This window comes from Xyrauchen texanus, chromosome 24 (assembly GCF_025860055.1).
Source record: "Xyrauchen texanus isolate HMW12.3.18 chromosome 24, RBS_HiC_50CHRs, whole genome shotgun sequence".
Classification (NCBI taxonomy): Eukaryota; Metazoa; Chordata; class Actinopteri; order Cypriniformes; family Catostomidae; genus Xyrauchen; species Xyrauchen texanus.
Genome location: NC_068299.1, coordinates 38974963 through 38989301, shown reverse-complemented (window position 1 = coordinate 38989301; position 14339 = coordinate 38974963).

Below are 14339 nucleotides of genomic sequence, written 5' to 3'. Positions count from 1 at the left end.
TTCATCAGCATACTTCGAGTCTGTGTATATATCGATTTGATTTAACTTTAGCCAAATGGCATGCTCTGATCAACGCAAACAACTCAGCAGCTTGTGCAGATTTATATGGGAACGAATAAGCTTCAATAATTTGATTCGGAAGTTCCTGTTACAGCATAACCAAACCAGTATATGGAATCATTTGGCTTGCAACAGGACCCATCAACGTTGTGTACAATGGAAGTTGGTTTATTTGTCTGATTAGCAGTAGCCAATAAAATAACTTCATACCCCGATCAACGTTGAGCTGTCATGTGTTGTGCATGATTGTTCCTACCTGGTGAGAGGTGTGCACAACTAATGGATGTGAGAGAACAATACGTTCTGCATGTTGTACCATCAACGCCACAGCTGTCACTGCTCGCAAACATGCAGGGAGGCCTTTGGCGACTGCGTATACAGTATATGTTCCGCCATGGGTCAGAGCGAGGATCGCTGCTGCTGTGCCTGCCGCCTCGTGCATGTACATATGAAAGGGTTCATCATGATTTGTTAGCAATGTCCATTTCAGCAGTCCACTTGATAGGTTCCTCAGCTCTGGAGAGTGTTGCTTCACTCAGGATTTTGTCATATAACGAGCAGTTATTTTACAACCCCCTACTCTTTTCAAGAAGTGTTCTATCATTTGTAATGTCCACAGAGAGTCAGGACCTCGGTTTAACGTCTCATCCATAGGATGGATACACAAAACTACACAGCTTTGCTTGCTGTAAAACAAATACAAATAAAATGAATGAATTATCTGGATCTCCGTGTCCTCTGTGAGAGTCAACTGTTCCTGCTCATCTCCAAACGGGACTACTTCCCGAACGGGACAATTTCCCGAACTGCTGATTCCTTAGACATATTAGCATTAATATTGATATTGTAGTTAAGAATCATATAAAAAAAAGTATTGCAATAATTTCAATAGCGAAAAGACCATGAGCCAATGTTTTCTAATATATAATTTTTTTATATTGGGCTGTGCATCATATTTTTTACTGTACAATGTCAAATCAATCAAATCACTTTATTGTCACATTACTGTGTACACAAGTGCAACAGTAGGTGAAATTCTTGTGTGCAGTTCCGAGCAACATAGCAGTCATGACAGTGACGAGACATATACAAATTACAGTAAACAACATACTTGCACAACACAATTTACATATCAAATGTACACATACACAACACAATAATTATATACAATGTACAGTAGACAATACACACAATATAGAATACACAATATACACTCACCTAAAGTATTATTAGGAACACCATACTAATACTGTGTTTGACCCCCTTTTGCCTTCAGAACTGCCTCAATTCTACATGGCATTGATTCAACAAGGTGCTGAAAGCATTCTTTAGAAATGTTGGCCCATATTGATAGGATAGCATCTTGCAGTTGATGGAGATTTGTGGGATGCACATCCAGGGCACGAAGCTCCCATTCCACCACATCCCAAAGATGCTCTATTGGGTTGAGATCTGGTGAATGTGGGGCCCATTTTAGTACAGTGAACTCATTGTCATGTTCAAGAAACCAATTTGAAATTATTCGAGCTTTGTGACATGGTGCATTATCCTGCTGGAAGTAGCCATCAGAGGATGACAATGAGCCTGGTTTAGGTTTTTTTAAGATTATATTTCTCCATTAACCAACATCATATTGAGTTTTGTGTTCCTTGCCACAGTCACCTTTAGCTTGCTCACAGAGGTTCTAAATACAATTATTATTTAACTATTAAATTTTTATACACAATATACAATCATATTTAATCAAACTACACAATGATCATTCCAAGACTTTATAGATATTACAGTTTCGATTTTTTTTATTAATGCATGCTTTCCTGTAAAGCTGCTTTGAAACGATGTGTGAGGTGAAAAGCGCTATACAAATAAAAATGACTTGACTTCAAAATGACTTGACTTACTATGGCTTGAAAAACCTGCTCTAGATTTATAATAGCAAGAATATACTCATTATCCAAATGACCGAATAGAGGATCACAGTTAATTTTCAGATGTTGAATGAAACTCAAATGGGAACGTTTGGAAAAGCTCCACCATAAAGCTCCACTTCTTGTCATATTTTTTCCATTGTAAGTTTGCAAGTGTGAAGTTAAAGCTACTGTAAATCAGTGGCACACAACCAGGGGGCCCGGCACCTCAGTAAACTTTAAAGAGTCTGCAAAATTACAATGACATTATATGCAAATACTTTAATAATTCATACGAATAATTAAAATCTGCTTAAAATTAAGGATAGAAGTGCAACATCAGGAAACTTCACACGTGCACAACTGAGCTCACACTTACAAGTTAAAAGCATAACAAATTAGTATTCAAGTATTACAAAAACATCCTATCTTATGTCAGAAGATCTGACAAGTTAATTGAAATCACCATGTTTACTAAACAAACATGTGAATATCCAAATATGGGCATGGGAGCATTTTTATCTCCTGCTCCATGCCCAAGTGAAGAACCGACAGGCGTTCCGGACCCTGATTAGACACGAGGAGGTTGCTGCTGCAGCCCCAGAGCCCACCCCAGCTGTCCAACCAGTCACCCTCATCAAAATGGGGCCGGCAGACAATCCCGAAGCATACCTCGACCTCTTTGAGAAGACAGCCGAGGAGTTGGAATGGCCGCCTGACCAATGGGTGGCCCGTCTGTTGCCACTAGTCTCCGGGGAAGCGCAGCTTGAGGCTCAACAGCTCCCTGCAGCCAGCCTCCTTATTTCCGCTGACTTGAAGAGAGCCATTCTGCAACAGGTTGGCCGAACCCTGAACAGAGTCCTAAACCTGTGAAATAATGTCTTGTTGAGGCGGTGCCAGGGCTGTCTGCTTTGCGTCAAGAAGACATAAGGGAGGAGGTTCCCGCCCTCAGGGATTTCCCTCTAGAGCAGTCATGTGATGAGTCCCTCAAACACGCATTTGAGCAAGTGAGAGTAAATCGATGGTCAACAGCTCCAGCCTAACGTCATACCCTTATTTTTAAATGATCAAAGATAGGTTGTCTCGAGTGATGCAGAACACTCAAACTAAATAAAATTTAACCCAGTTATTATTCCAGAAGAGCAACCGGGAAGTGCTTTTCCAAGCGGCTCATCATAATCGAAAGATGGCGCCGCGGATGCGTAGCTGTGCTGTTCAAGAAACGCAGGCGAGGGAGATGAGCTGGTGAGGCTTTCGTACAGCACTGCTGAGTATTCATATAGCGAATCTCCGCACTCTTCCTAAAAAAACGGACAAACTACATCTCCTCACAATACAAACAAGGACTTTTTAAAATCTGCTGCCTTGTGCTTCACAGAAACCTGGCTGGGTGAACATCTGACCCTGTTACATCTACTGGGCATTCATCTGTTCAGAGCGGATCACATCGCAGATTTAACGGGCAAAAAGAACATGCTTTAACCTCAGTGAAGGTAGGTGTATAGATGTAACAATGTTATAGAAGATGTGCTGTCCTAATTTGGAAGCGCTCTTTCTTAACTGTAAGCCTTCAAGACACAGATAAAAAATATCTGGACTCACTTATTATTATTCTTGGGGATTTTAACAAAGCAAACCTCACACGTGAACTGCCCAAATACAAACAGCACATTACATGCCCAACCAAGACAGAAATATACTGGATCATTGCTACACAACTATAAAAGACACATAGCGCTCTTAGAGCAGCTTTGGGACTCTCTGATCATTGTCTGGTTCATCTTCTTTCAACCTACAAACAGACTAAAATCTGCTAAGCCTGTAGTAAGGATTGTAAAGAGATGGACCAATGAAGCAGTGCTGGAACTATAAGCCTGCTTTGACTGCACTGACTGGAGTGTTTTTGAGGCTGCAGACACCAATCTGGAGGAGCTCACAGATACTGTGACATCATATATCAGTTTCTATAAGGATATGTGCTTTCCTACTACAACGAAAAACCATGGTTTACAGCAGAACTCAGGCAGCTTCCTCAGCCCAAAGTGGATGCTTACAGAGGTGGGGATAAAGTCTTGTACAATCAGGTCAGGAATACACTGAATAAGGAAATATTCAGTATATTCAGAATGGCAAAAGAAGATCCTCTTATAAGCTGAAAAACTAGTTTACAGCTAACCACCCTGCATCACTGTGGAGTGGCATGGAACAACTTACGAATTACAGGACACCTGCACCCAAAACTGTAGAGGACCATCATCTGGCTGACGACTTGAATGTGTTCTACTGTAGATATGAAAGGCCCAATCTCACACCCCACACCCGCTCTGACCTTCACTTCACACAAACACCTCCCCCTCCTGCTACTCAACCTGCACTTAAGATCTGCGAAGAAGAGGTGTGCCGTGTCTTCCAAAAACAAAAGACAAGGAAAGCACAGGGCCCAGATAGCATTTCACCTGTTTGTCTTAGATCCTGTGCTAACCAGCTGGCCCCCATCTTCACACTGATCTTCAATAGATCACTGGAGCAGTGTGAAGTCCCATGCTGCTTCAAATGCTCAATCATCATTCCTGTCCCAAATAAATCCAAAATCACAGGACTTAATGACTACAGACCTGTCGCCCTGACATCTGTGGTCATGAAATAATTTCCTACTACAACGAAAAACCGTGGTTTACAGCAGAACTCCTCAGCCCAAAGTGGATGCTTACAGAGTTGGGGATAAAGTCTTGTACAGTCAGGTCAGGAATACACTGAATAAAGAAATATTCAGTATATTCAGAATGGCAAAAGAAGATCCTCTTACATATAAGATATATACCCTATCTAGATTGCCTTCAATTTGCTTATCGAGCAAACGGACCTGTGGGATGCAGACAAAATGGGATTGCATCATATCCTGCAACATCTGGACAGACCAGGGACATATGCAAGGATCCTTTTTGTGGACTTCAGTTTGGCTTTCAACCATCATCCCAGCAACTCTCCAGACTAAATTACACCAACTCTCTGTTCCCACTTCTATCTGTCAGTGGATTACCAGCTTTCTGACGGACAGGCAACAGCTAGTGAGACAAAGGAAATTCACTTCCAGCGCCTGTACAATCAGCACAGGTGCCCCCAGGGATGTCCCCACTCCCCACTTTTCTCCATGTATACAAAAGACTGCACCCCTCTGTCAAGCTCATGAAGTCTACAGATGACACTACTGTCATCTGCCTCATTCAAGATGACAATGACTCTGTATACAGAAGGGAGGTTGAACAGCTAGCTGTCTACAGTCAAAACAACCTTGAGCTGAACATGTTCAAAATGGTGGTGATGATTGGGGACTTTAGGAGGACCACAGGTGCTGCTGATACAGTTCTACTCAGCAGTCATTGAGTCTGTACTTCAGTAACTGTCTGGTTTGGTGCAGCTACGAAATCAGAAATCAGAAGACTACAGATGACAGTTCTGACTTCTGAGAGGATTATTGGTTTCCCCCTGCCCTCCCTTCAAGAACTGTACATTTCCAGAGTGAGGAAAAGGGCTGGTAAAATCACTCTGGACCCCACTCACCCAGCCCACTACCTTTTTGAATGGTTGCCTTCTGGCCGACGCTACAGAGCTCTGAGCACCAGAACCGATAGGCACAGGAACAGTTTTTTCCCGCTATCCATCTCATGAACAGTTAAAACTGCCCCATTGAGCAATAATTATGTGCAATTCACAGTTTGGTCTTTTTATATTTATCCAACATGTTTTGTCTTATTGTGTATTCTATATATACTATATTTCTTATTATTATCTCTGTCTTGTTGCACAGAGGAATTTGTTCCAAGCTCAGGAACGTCAAAGCCGGCTGTATCAGTTCACCCTGGTCCCATGTGGAGTACTCTAAATGATGATCTAGATAAGCAGTGGCATATGCCATATGTAAATCACAAGCAAGATTTGAGAGCCATCCTGAGATTGCTGTGGCAGGTGGGGCTCACGGCCAACCCGAAGAAGTGCACAACTGGGCAGATGGAAGTTTGATATCTGGGGTTCAACTTGGGCCATGGGTAGGTGCGTACCCAAATTAACAAAACCACAGTAATCTTGGCCTGCCCAGCACCCAAGGCCAAAAAGGAGGTGAGACTACTATCAAAGGTTAGTGCCTAGTTTCTCTGATGTCACCTGCCTGCTGACTGATCTCACTCGATCCTGTCCAGTGGATGGAGTCATGCCAACAGACTTTTCTAAAAGTTTATTTTTGAGAGTGAATTATTGATCTGAGTGAAAAACACAAAAGAGTGTATCTGCTGCACATAAGGCAAGAGAATAAAAAGCTTTACCTACCGCGTGTCATTGCTCCCTGTCTCCTAATTTTCCATACCTGAACCTGAAGGTCTTGTTACAGCATATTAACAGCAAACGATGCAAAAGAGTGCTATTTTTATTTTATTTTAATAGTACAGTTTACTAATCTCTTTTAGGACTTGATGAAGATGCTTCATAACATTGTGTCCTAAAAGCTGGATTAAACTAGATGATTTTAAACTGATTTTATTTTGCAGTTGGGCTAATCAGCTAGTCAGCTCTGGTTTGCAGATTTTGGGCCAGTCATATTAGACAAATTCTTACCAAAAATCACATAGAATATGATGGGCACAGACTAATTTCTTCTTTCCCTCATCTAGTAGGAATATATCAAATATGTTTGATATTTTAGAGATGACTATCCATGACTATAGAAAATCATAAAGTGTACAATGCTCTATAACTCAGTTATGAAGTCATCATAATTATCCCATTTGGTGTGTGAAGTCTGGAAATTCAGAAAGCGTAGATTGATTTTAGCAGACAAAGCATTCAACCTCCTGTCAGATGTCAGTGAACTCAGTCTGCATAATGGTTTGGAACAAAATAAGGTTAAGTAAATATAGACAATTTTCCTTTTTGGGTTAAATAAGTGATCATTCTTCATGTTTTACACTCCATTTGTGTTTTAGCTATGATGTGATTGGCGATGTGATATGGTGCATAAGAAGAGGAAAGGGAAATCTGAAGTGCAGTCACTATAGATCACATGTCCAATGTTAAGGATCAGATACTGGAAGTCCAGTGTGGCTGGTTAAGCTAGTCATGTTTTATGTCGTCTTTTATTTTGAAGTTTAGTTTTGGTTTCTTTTCACTATTTCCTGTTTCCTCCCTGTCTTGATTGTTCCCCAGATTGTCTTGTTTACCTTGTTAGGCCTTGTGAATTTAAGCACTCATGTTTGCCTTTGTCCCTTGTCTAGTGAATGTAACGTCATCTTCATGGTTGGTTCTTCTTTTCATAGTCATAGTAAAGTCAAGTTCAGTCTAGTTAAGTTCATTTTTTTATTCTGTTTTGTTTTATTTATAATTTCACATTGGATGCACAGTGTTAATAAACTGCACTTGGGTTCCATCATATCACTGTCATCGTCTGTTCCTGTTCTCGACCCACTCTTGTGTCTGCCTCAGTGTTACACACCATGGTAGTAAAAGATGTCTGCAAAGAATTAGAGGAGACTAGAGGGTAATTCTAAATGACTTTCTAAACACACCAAACTTGTCTAAACTGTTGACACATTCTCAATGAAAATCAGGCATTGCACAGGCACATAGAAGTAAAGGACACCTTTGAAAGGACTTTCACATCTTTGTAATTTGCATTTTTAAATAAATATTTCCTTTGGATATTTTACAGTTATACAGGCAGCAAATTACATAAATCAGACTGATCTCAATGCAAGATGTAACCTTTGGGCAGTGACTTATTTTTGTGCAGACACATGATTTTAGTTAGAGCGGTGCGTTAACACTAGGACTGGGTGTTACGAGCACACCGGACTCTCCCTCAATCACCCACTCTATCTCACCTGTGTTTTAACTACATGCACCTGCATCTAATCATCATCTTATTAGAACTGGCATTTAAACCCCATTCAAACACTCAGTTGGCATCTAGCCTTGTTGTGAGGTACTCTGTACGTCTCTCTTGTTTTGCTGCAGTGTAAACTACTTTTCTGCATCACTGACATATCTGCTATCGTTCCTGGACATCACAAATGAATTTACTCTGAGTTTTGTGAGTGACGCTTGCTCTACTTCCTTGGATCTTCCTCACTAGTTTGTTCACATTCCTCTACAAACACATAAGATAAGTGACTGGATTTCCCAGTTTACTGTGCAATGTTTGAAACTTACCTTCTGAACTTTGAGCATGCGCTTATGCTCTGGGAGCCTGACATTGAAATCACTGAGAATTCTTTATATCTGTAAATACTTACTGTCTCCACTGTTTATGCACCTGACTCTCCTTTGATCCTGTGTGATGTCGAAGTTACCAGTTTGAGCACAAGATGTGAATTACCTTTTGACTCCTTTCAACATTGAAATTACCGTTTTGAGCTCAAGACTTTATTTACCTATGATCCTGTTTTGATATTGAGAACCAGCCATGACATCCTGTTTGATATTAATGTAACCTGTTGAAGCTCCTTTTACCAGTTGAATAAACTCCTGCACCTGGGTTCATCTCACTCATCTGTGCTTGTTACGTCCCTGTAATAGAAATTATAACACGGACATGATGTAGCTTCAGTCAAGTCCAATGTTGTAATGGACAAGCCATACGTTCTGTACACAGGTTGAACAAGGCATTAGCAATCGCGCACAGATCCTCCAATCACAAACTGGTACTTAAGCTTACGGCAAAAGAAAGTTAAACTTATGTAAACAAGCAAACACTGCATATTGTAATTTAAAGTGCATTTCCCCAAAATGTTATAGAGATTAAATAAGACAGCATTTTATAAACAGATCGTCTTTTTATCCTATTAATTTGTTTTCAAAATAATTGAATGATCAGTTTCTTAACCAAACAAAGCATTTTAACTTAATAGTTTTTACTTTACCCTTTTTATGGACAATTTTAAGTATCTTTTAACTTGTATCAACCCCATTCAATGTATCAGTATTACATCATTTTTATCATCCTTACATACTCCCCTTCAACACAGATGACATCCCAACCAACGGATGGGTAATTATGAATGCAGGTAAACAGTACATGATGTCACCAGATCGCCTTTGCAACAGTTCGTATACAAGCACTCAGCTTATTCAAAAGTCCAGGAGTGTGTAGTGTATATGTTAGCACTCCACTTGTCCATCAGTCCATCACTGAGTGAAAAATGAATGTGTGTGCATGTGTATTGTCAACACTCAGTCCAACAGTCCATCCATGAGTGTATGATGTATGTGCAAATGGATAAGTGTTAACACTCAGTCCGTTCAACAGTCCATCAATGAGTGCATAATGAATGAGTGAGTGCGTTTCAGTACCCTGGTACAACAACAGGCTGGTAGTCAAAGTGCTGTACTGGAGTCATCCATGCACTTGCCACTTGCATGGCTCTATAAGGGACTGGTGGGTACCACTGCATGGTGTTACTTGTGAGTCCAGTGCTGTAACAACCAGGATTGCCCAACTGGTCATATGTGAAGACTCTTGGAGGTCGCTCTCTCTTACAGGTCGCTGGTATCGCTGTTCATGTCCACAGTGGATTCCACTCTGAACAGATGACTGCACTGCAGATGTTCTCTCCTCCAGAGCAGTGTCCTCTTGAGCAATAATCTCTTGTTGTCCTGATGTGTCCCTCTGTCAGTGTATCTCCACTATTCTGCTCCAGCTGGCAAATGTCCTGTTGCTGAGGCTCAGCATCCTGTGAAAGGTGTTCTGTGTGTGTGTGTGTGTAGGTGTGTATACTTCAGGCTGTATCACAGGGAGAGGCTGATCCCTGGGCGGATAGGATCCATAGTCATCTTCATCACTATCCTCAATGTCTGCCTCTTGGTGTTGTTGCTCCCTTCCTTTACGGGTCCATGCTGTGATTTTGTCTTTTTTCTTTAGCTGGTTTCAATTGTATTTCCAGTGGCAAATGGTCACATGGCAACAGCAGGTTACGATGCAGTATCCTACGTCCTCTCGCTTTGCCTTGTTCTGGTATTACTTCATATATGGGCATGTCTTTTCCCACCTGACGGATAACTTTGTGAATGCACTCTTCCCAGTGGTTTCGGAGCTTCCCTGTTCCGCCCCTGGGTGTCAAATTTCTGACGAGAACCCGGTCACCCTCGTGCAATACAGAACTCCTCACTTTACTGTCATAATTTCTCTTACTCTTATCAGCACATTTTTTTTGCGTTTGCCGTTGTGATCTCATATGCCTCTTGCATCTGTTCTTTCCACCTTCTCATATACTCCTGATGATCAGCAGTCTCTGGTGTCAAGCCAAATAATAAGTCCACAGGTAATCTCGGTGATCTTCCAAACAGGAGGTAGAAGGGGGAGAAACCTGTGACTTCACATAGAGTACTGTTGTATGCGTAGATAAGCTTGGGCAACGACTCTCTCCAATCTGACTTCTGCTTCTCTGTGAGCGTTCTCAGCATTTGCTATAGTGTTCTGTTTAGGTGCTCCACCTGCCCGTTATCTTGTGGGTGGTACGGTGTGGTTCTTGAGCCCATCACTCCACAGTTCTTCAGCTGTGCAAACAACTGGTTTTCGAATTCCCCTCCCTGATCATGATGAATCCTCAGGGGGAACCCAAACTGCAGCGCATAATCATTAAATATCTTATCAGCTACACTTTTGGCAGATTGAGGTGGTGGGGTAGCAGTCCCGGCGCCATTGGGGGGCCTGGCCCGCCCTGTGAGTCACTAGTGCCCGCCCTGGACGATTTTATTATGCAGCATGCAGAATTCAGCACTGAACAAAAACTCCAACGTTTTGAACGGTGAGTGGATTTTATCTGAAATGCATCTGGTTGGCCATTGCGTTTTAGAAATCGACACATATGTCTGTGATTGGCTACATTGCACAACGCTGCAAAAACACGTTATAATGAGAACATCTAGGCTACTTATGCTTGTGAATGTAAATCGTTATTTTGTTTAGATGTTCTTATTGATTTTGTGCAATGGATGAATAACAATGTATTTGTTTTAGGATGTTTTATTTAGATAGGGAGTCCCACGAATCGTTTTATTCTCCCGCAACCCATTACCGCCGCGCCCGCACTCGACCATCAAATCGAGTCGACCAACCACCAGTCCTTGCTTCTTGTTTGCACTTTTATTTATATATTTTTATCAATAGGCTACTGTAACTTTCGTTACAAGTTGGTAAGTTGTCGTTTTGTATATACATGATGAATAAACTCCTGAATAAAATTAAAAATGTGTTTGGTCTGATTTAAAAAATAATATTTTTAAATGGATTTGATTGGTTTGTTGATAGTGAGCGCGGGAATGTTTCTTTGTGTCCTAAGCATAGTAGCGCTTAATAACGATAGCTGTTTTTTTTTTTTTGTAAACAACTATGCTGAGCTATTTCGTGTGACAGTTACCATGGATATACGGTGTTTCTTTAATCAAAGACCACCAAAGTTGGCAGAAGAGAGCAGCGAGTTAAGGGGAGAAGACCCAGGGTGTAGCCGTTCACAAGAGGTCGATCCAACTCCCAACACTTCAATCAGCTTTGACATTTAAATCTGCATATTTGTGATATTTTTACCTTTTATAAAAGGACATTTCCCCTAATCTTATTAAATATATGATTATATATCTTAATGAATCCTCTTTCATTTTAAATTCTTTATTTGATCAATAAATTAAATTAGAATAAGATACTATAGGACTATTACCGATTAAATCATTTACATTAATATACATTAATGTTATGAGATTGTTTTAAATATACAAATAAGAAAAGTTGAAAGAATGACACTTAAACATGAAACTAAACCGCCAGTAGATGGCGGTAAGGGATAAGCGGCTGCGGTGTTAAGCGAGTCATTTGAGTTATGTTCAAACGATTAATTCAAACCGCTGATTCATCAAGAATAAAGTAGTCGTTCATGAATGGGTCATTGAATCTTTGACTCAACCGATTCGTTTAAAACACAATCATTTAGTAATGAAAACACGGTTGACTGTGAGATGCGTTGTGTTTCTGCTGGGATCTTTGTTTTAAAATAGAACAAAGTCAATAGTGACTTAATATGAATTACTTGTTTATTGAACTGTCGAAATCAGTGTTACATTTTCAATCGTGATGGTATTCAGCACTTGGTTGTATGGTGTTCCTTCATGTTATAAATATAAAAACTAACTTACACATTTTGAATTTTTTACCGCAGCATGCTGAGTTTCTTTGTGTGAGCTGCAGTTAGGCCTATTTGTTTCATCGAGAGGCTGCACGAGCCTAAACGGCACAAATCTTTAGCGTCAGTTATGAATTTGAATAGTGTCAGTACATTATGTACCAGGCTACTATCTATCATTGTATCATACATATTCAATTCATAATCGGTCATATCATTTAATGTTATTAGGGAATTATGTTCATCTCAGTTGTGCCCCCCTGAAAAAAATGTAATGCCCGTTGGTGAATTTGTGTCTGGCGCCTCAATGGATACAAGCTCGAATGGCTGAGAGGTGACAATCGGTGTGAGTGGAGCTTTTGTTTCTTGACAGGGTTTTTTTCTGTTTAAGGCAGGTACAGGTTTGAGTGACATAGTGTTCAATCTCTCTCTGCATGTGTGGCCAGAAGAAGCGATCCCGAACAGGTGATGTTGTGCGTTCCACACCTTGGTGTCCCATGTCATTGTGGAGCTGTCTCATAACTGTTGACTTGTATATTTCAGGGAGAACAAGTTGTGTCCTGGTTGCAGTCTTTCTGTGAAGTATTCCATCTCCATCAAAGCTGAGTTTCTCCCAGTCACGGAGGAGACACCTGCTCTGTGCACCGAATGATTTTAACTGCTGTCCTACAGGTCTCTCATTTGACTGTTTACAGGCGATGATATGGCCAATATCTTGATCATCTTTTTGAGCTTGACAGAGAGCTGCTCTTGAAAGGGGCATAGGCATGTCCTCATCAGTTTCTGCACACCCAGTAGCCATAATGGACCACACAGTATGTGAAACATTAATTTCCACAGCTTGTACTGTAGTTTGCACAGAAGGGGAGGACATTTCCTCTGAACATTCTTCAATCATCGTCTCTGTCACAGGGCCTTCTTGAAAGACCATCGGCATCACAGTTCTCTCTGCCCGGGCGATATTTTATTGTCAAGTCTGCTAATTCGGCAACCCACCTATGTCCTGTTGCGTTCAGTTTGGCCGGCGATAGCACGTAGGTTAGTGGATTGTTGTCCGTATACACTATGCAAGATGAGCTGATTAGGTGGTCTCGAAAGCGCTCTGTAACGGCCCACTTCAAAGCCAGAAATTCAAGTTTCCCTGAATGCAGATGGTAGTTTTTTTTTCTGCTTTGGTCAGTGTGCGAGATGCATAGGATATTACATGAAGCTTCCCCTCCTGCTCTTGATACAGCACTGCACCCAGGCCTTGCTGTGAAGCATCTGTGTGTAGGATGAACAATTTGTTGAAATCTGGGAATTCAAGTATTGGTGGCTCAACCAGACAATCAATCAATCTCCAATATGTGTTGATGTTTTTCAGTCCATGTGATTGGCTTGTGTGACGGTGTCCCTTTATGCTTTCCTTTCACTCTTTTTGTCCTTACGTTACAGTCCTTCTGCTTATCTGGGACAGGGTTTAATTCCATTAGGGCATAAAGAGGGTTGGCAATGCGGGGGAAGTCGCTAATATACTGTCGGTAATGGCGCAGTAGCCCCATGACTGCTCTCAATTCTCCCACAGTCCGTGGCCTCTTCTCCTTTAAAGCTCTAACAGCTGCAGTATCAGCTGGATCCATCTTGCTGCCCTCAGCAGACACGATGCGCCCTAAATAGCGGACCTCACGCTTGAACACTTCACACTTACTTGGTTTCAACTTTATCCCATGCTGCCGTAGCCGCTGTAGCACTGTCCTCACATTATCAACGTGATCCTCGAAAGTTCTGCTGAAGACCAGGGTGTCGTCTAAATGTGGGATACAGATCTCATCCCTCAGCCCCTCCAAGCATTCTTCCATACAGCGCTGAAAGGCGGCTGGAGCGTTCATCAGGCCAAAGGGGATTCTGATCCACTCAGAGACCCCATGGTGTGACAAGCGGTCATGGGTCTGCTCTCCTTCGCCATAAAGCCCTGATGGTACGCTTTCCCTTGATCCAAAAGAGAGAACCACGAGTTTCCTCCTAGGCCATCCATTATCTCTTGCACTCTGGGGATAGGCTGGCGGTCAGGGAGGGTCTTTCTGTTCACTTCACGAAAATCTACACACAGTCGGAGACTACCATCTTTTTTTTTGAACGCACACGACTGGATGCGTACGGCGAGTTAGACTTCTCCACCCAACCCTAAGCGACGAGGTCATTCAAATAGTCCTTCATTTCCCGGTAAAGTGGC